The sequence below is a fragment of the Leucopleurus acutus genome (genome assembly GCF_964270905.1).
Source record: "Leucopleurus acutus genome assembly, chromosome: 2".
Classification (NCBI taxonomy): domain Eukaryota; kingdom Metazoa; phylum Chordata; class Mammalia; order Artiodactyla; family Delphinidae; genus Leucopleurus; species Leucopleurus acutus.
Window position 1 is genome coordinate 115,195,259 of NC_139143.1, and position 6,445 is coordinate 115,201,703.

The following is a 6,445-nucleotide window of genomic DNA, read 5'->3' on the forward strand; positions in this document are numbered from 1 at the left end:
TGAATGACTGCCAGTGTGGTATGACACCCTCATGCATAGCCTTTTGTTCAGGAAATGGGAGTAGCTGTCTACAGCACTCAACAAATTATCTTAAGAAGTCACATAGTCTTTCTCTTTATTTCATAATCAATTAAATGGAAGTGTATTTCCATATTAATACATACAAATACTTTTGAGTTCCAAATAAAAGTACTCAAATAAAAGGAATGATCTATCACAGAGTATGTAGTTGTTTGAAAGCAAGCCATAACTAAATTCTCATTAACTTAAAGTGTAGCTCATATCATTTTACTCTGGAACAATTTTTTGAAAATTTGAAAGACTCAAGCAAGTTTAGTTATTTTAAATGTAGAAAGTTGCGACCATTTAGTTTAGTGGGAAAGTCTTAGGATCTCTATTGTAAAATCAAACTACTGACCTTAGGTTTGTGGGGATATTTTTTTTAACATTAACTTCCACATACCAGAAAAGAAAGCAGAAAGATATACCAATCCCTCATTTGCAAAACAGACAATCATGTCAGACTATAGCCAGAGTTTAACCTAACTGAAAAAGTAAAGATGATAGTCCAAAGACATATTAGGAGTGTGCATTTTGATGAGAATGCTACAAAATTAGCTTGAAAGGTCCAAACATTGGGTGGGAACAGATGAATGCAAAGAGTGGCACGGGCTTCCTATGCAGCTTTTATACTGCATTTGGTTGCAAATGCCATAAAGTCATTAAACAGTGGAAGATTGCTAAACCGTTGTGGGTTTTGTGGTTTTAATAGAAAAACTACATTCAAGTTAACTTTCATTTCTTTTTTAACTTGAAAAAACCCATCCCAATAAAAGTATTCTAAGTAACTGATGGTGTACTGAATACCACCTCTATTAAGCTATATGTGGGAACTGCTTATCTTACTGCCATTTAAAACACTCAAGAGTGGGCATGTTGTTAATACTCAGAAAATAATACTAGTGGTGATAACGTGGACTCTTGTGATGTCTGAACATGAGACACTGAGTAGAGATTACCCATTTTGGCTAAGATCAGTGGCAGAACAGTGGGTGGCAAATGCTTTATTTCACAAGTGTGGGGCGGGTCCTTTCATCTCGTTAATGTGAAAGAGCAAAATCCTAGGTAGGAAAGGTCAGAAAATAGTGAGAATGAGCAGGTATAATGGACAATTTTGTAGAGGAAAGAAAACACTAGGGTAAAAAGAAAGGAAAAGCTAGCCTTAATGGAAAAACCCTCTTCATAAACCTCACTAATTTGGTTTAATTACTCTGAAGAACAGTCAGAATAATGATATTTTAAAATACATTATTTCATTCAATCAATCAATAACTCACACAAACCACAGTTATTGGACGTCTTCTCTATGCAAAAGATTAGTCACAGAGGTCCAAAGGAAAAATTTGGATGCTTCAGCCCTCAGTGAGCTCACCACCATTTATTTTCAAGCACCTGTAGTAGTAGAATCAAGCATGGTAAAGCATTGCTTAGAAAAGGGTCTTGGTACATGAATTGGTTTTTACCACCTAAATTGCACTAAGACCTTAGGGACTGTGTGTATATCATTTTCCTATTTCAAAGGTCAATGTTGCCTCTGTTTCATAACGTTATAACCAAAATTACAATTTTCCTATTTTTAGCATTTATCTTGCTTCCAATGTTATTGTAAAAAACATTGCAATGGACATCTTCATGAATATAATATCCCATATTTTAGGTTATTTCCTTACTCCAGTTCTCAGAAGTGGGATTACTGGCTCAAGAGGTTTTCACATCTAAATCATTCTGGAGTATTGCTGAATTGCTTTCTAAAAGGGTTGTATCAATTTATAATACTGTGAGCAATATGTGGCCATCATGAGAGACAGTAATGAGAACAATTTTACATTCTCATCACATGGTCATACTTTATAATTAATATGGAGTTTTAATTTAATACACAAATAATATGAGATTTCTTGAAAATAGGTAGTTATTTTACACAATAAGATTTTTAGCATGTGATTTTCATGGAAACAGTAATGTTAAAATTCTCTCTTTAAGAAAGTGTCAAGTAACGGGTCACATGAATGTTTCATGTTCTCATTTTCCCCCAACAGTTCATTACTTGAAAACCATTAATAGGACTTTAAAGACAAATTTCATTTACACTAAAATAAATATACTTAAAAAACATTTTTAGGAACTTATACTCTCATATATCATTCAATCTCCCCATGCTTTTTATTATAAAATGAGAACGTTGTTATTTTGGGAAAAAATATTAGCTTCAAAACATTTAATAAAACAACACTAAATAGCATAGCATAACTTTTGAAGTCATACTTAATGGCAAACGATATCTTTTTGGAAAAAATACTGATTTTAAAAGTCACAAGCTACTAGCATGAACCCTTTAGAGTTGTTTTGTTTTGTTTTTAGAGTAATTTAGAAGTTTAAAAGAAAACTATTGCCCACTGAACATTGAATTAAAAAGTGAGTTAATTTCTAGTTTTCTATTTATAGATTATTAATGTTTTAAGCCTATATTCTACTTCCTACTTTCTTTTCTCAGTGAACAAGTAGATTTATTCTCAAATGGACAACAAGCTGCCAGTACTGGAGAATCAAAGATTTCAAATAAATCAACAAACAAGTTGAAAAGTTCAATTCAGGATCACATATGCAAGTACATTTAGCAATGGGATATGAGCCAGGTACATTTCAGTTTAGGTAGCACATGAACTGACAAACACAAGTGTCCTTAGGCAGACAGCTGGCCAGAATATTTTAGAGTACAGCTGCCCCACAAAATCAGCCCACATGATAGCTACAGGTGCACTGCTTGTTGAATCCATTTCCTGATCTTAAGGTCTATAGGGTGAGTTTCTGTATGTTGAGTTTCTAATAGGAGGCATACTGCCTGGACTCTGGAGCCAAATTGCCAGGGTCTAAATCCCAGTTCCACCATTTACTAGCTGTGTGATTTCAGGCTAGTTACTTAACCATTCTGTGCCTCAATTTCTCCATCCATAAAGTGGGGACAATAATAGTATCCAACTCGTAGAGTTGTTGGGAAGATTAAATGAGTTAATATATGCAAAGCCTTAAAATAGTACCTGGCACATAGTAAGCACTATATGAGTGTTTACTGATACTATTAATATCATGATTATTGTTTGTTACTACTTCTACCTGTATTCAAATAAAGCTTTATGCCTTTATTAAAGACTAAAAGAATAATGAATGCTTCTACAAATATAATCTGTATTTCCCAGGGCACAGAAATTTGGGCTTAAAAATATAGTCTTGCAATAACAGTTACATAGTAGGCATGCATAGAAGTGGGACAGTTTTAGAGTCAGTCATTCCTGGCTTTGAATTCTATCACCACCACTAACTTATGTGTAACACTGGGCAATTTATCTATTCAACCTCTCTAAGACTTTAAAAGGAGAATAATAATACTTGCCTGACAAGATAACGAAGAACTAGATAAGATAATGAATGTGAGGTGCCTGACAAATGGCCTCATGCAAAAGGACCTCAGGCCTACTTTCAAGAACTCACCTAGTTCTTGCAGCTCCATGCGGGGCCCGCCCTTTCCCTCTCTGGCTCTCTGCCACCTTCAGCAGGGTTTTACCCTTCTGCCCAGTGAAGCCAAACCAGCAAGAAGCAGGCCCAGGACAATCACCAACTGAAAACTTAGTGAGTAAAAATATCTTTGGTAATTTAGGAGGTATTATAATGCTTTATAAAAAAGGTTTAAAAGTCCATGTTTTTTAGAAATGTAGACTAAAGTATGTATGGGTCAAAGTGATATATGGGATTTATTTTTAAAATACTTTAGTAAAGGGAGAAAAAAGGAAAGAAAAGTATACACAAACAAATTTGGCAAAATCATGATAATTGTTTAATCAGGATGATAGGTATATGAGGATCATAATATTATTGTCTCTAATTTTTAGTGTTTGAAAATCTTCATACATAAAAAAACATTTGAAAAATTAAAATACAAACCCCTCACATTTCTAGAAGTAATACATATGGCCCCTCAGCCACCAGTAAATGAGGTTTGTCTAATATTCTAGACAATTCATCTCATTTCCAAGAGTCCCAGTCAGAGCTGGTCATACATTTCAGTGAATCCTCTATTCTTCCTAGTCTAGTAGAATATGTCATATGACATATTTCAAATATTCTATAATTTCCAATCAAGTATTTGTCAAACCTTGCTTAAGTTAGGAAATTGTCATCTTCTGCAATATCACCATACAGACACTTTTATAACAGACATTTATATATCAGTGTTTCCACAAGCAAGGCCACAGGTAAATCTAAGGAACCTCCATAACATTACGCCAAGAGGAAGAAGCCAGATGTAAAAGACAACATATCATATGATTCTATTTACATGAAAAGTCCAGAAAAGGCAAATCTATAGAGACAGAAAGTAGATGAGTGATTCTTGGGGCTGGAAGTGGAATGGGCATTAACTGTACATGGGCATGAGTGATCTTATTGGGATGATGGAAATGTGCTAAAACTGGGTTATGGGGATGGTTGCACAACTCGGTAAAATTAATAAAAATCACTGACTTCTAAACAGGTAAATTCTATGGTATGTAATTATACCTCAGTAAATTTAAAAAATATATATCTAGTTGGGTCACAAACTTTAAAAAATCATTTATTAGGTATGTAAAGCATTTTATACTTGGGAAGAATTATAACCTATCAAGTTGTGATTTTACAGTAGTGACATAAACTTAAAATTTTATTTTAAAAGTTTAAAAAAGATGAGTTCGCTTAAATAATTGATTTAAATAAATAATTTTATTTAATTCATATAGTTAAGTTAAATAAAAATGATGATATTAACAAGCCGGAAGTTTTGGTAAATGATAGTCTGGGTTATTGATTCCTAGGTGACACAACCCCACCTCTGTGTGTGTGTTTCAATCTCAGGATCAGATACAAAGATTAAGTGGGATTATGTTGATGAAAATGCTTTATAAATTGCCAATGCTGTACTAACAACAAAAAGAGGAATGGCCTACCTAAGCTGCTTCTATTTTAATATAAAAGAAATCTTAACTAGGTTATGACAGACATTCTGGGGTGGGGGCGGGCAGGAGTAATTAACCAGTTGCCCAGCTTCCATCCTCTGGGGTTTCAATTTGTCTGATGGTTTCTTCCTTCCACAAACATTATTGAATGCCTACCATAAACCATTAGGTGGTAGGTCCTTATCTTGATTCTCAAGAGGTGCCCAGTTCCCTTCCTCCTCCTCTCCCTCTTCTCCCAAGCCAAGATGCTCTACTATGAAAACTTCCTGCTGGATTGGGGTGCAGCACCCCCAAGCTCTTTCGTGGTTGCATTTGGCACAGCTGAAATAAACTGGCATTTTGAAACTTTACCAGATATTGAGGGAGAAAACCCCCCATAAAAGTACAAAAGTACAGTCAAGTTTTTAAATTACAGCATGGAAGACCAAAAAAACAAAAAAAAGCTCTTCCCATCCCCATCTGGATTTCAGTTCCTAAACTTCTGCCTCTTGTTCTTTCTAAGGAAGCGAGTCTTTCCCACCTTTCAAGAAAACAATGGGGGCTCAGTGGCATTTAAGTCCCATGCCCAAAAGAATAAAGCAGCCACTGTATCCTAAGTTCTCATCCCCAAAGAAACCCTTTTTCCTCCGATTCCCACAGGGCCAAGGGTGGTTTGTTTTCAGCCAAGTAGTGATAGTGTTGCTGTTATTTTTAGTACTATTCTGACATTAGTTTGGCTAATTAATAAATCTAGGGAGCTTTTGCAGTATCTAACCATTTTTGCTAAGTTCTCTATATTTCAGCTATGCCAAATTTGCAAAGACCATGAAAACAGCAGTCAGGTTAGGGCCCACATCTCCCTGCCTCACGGTGTAGTGCTCTTACATGGTTTTGTTTCATCTCCTGCCAATTCTAAAAGGGTTTGCAAGGCAGATACTGTTACCCCTTGCACCAAAACGCAAAGGGACGTGCCTAAGAAGACACAGCTTGCTAGCTGATGACAGAGCCTGAATTGACACCTGTTCGGGCTGACCCAAGTGAATTTCTCTTTATTCCAAGTACCTTGGTGGAATCACCCCTCTGGACAAGTAAGAACTGCGCTCAAACTCGAGTAGCTGACTCCGGGCGGGGGGAAGGGTGGTTAGCCATCGGGAATGCAGGCTTTGCCTTCTCCACGATGCCCGGGTTATCTTTGTGTTTTAACTCAGTCAAGTTGAGGGTACCTCTGGTGTAGCTCGTTTGCAGGGTGCCCTTGTGAATTTTCCTAGGTAGTTTCCTCGATTGGCTCAGGCACCACAGTGAATGACCGAAACTGAATAGGAAAATAAGAAAACGCAAAGAACGTGGCGTAGCTCACTTTTCTTGGCCTTTCTCCCGACCCGTAGCCGCGCCCTATTACGACTGCGTGGGCGACTCGC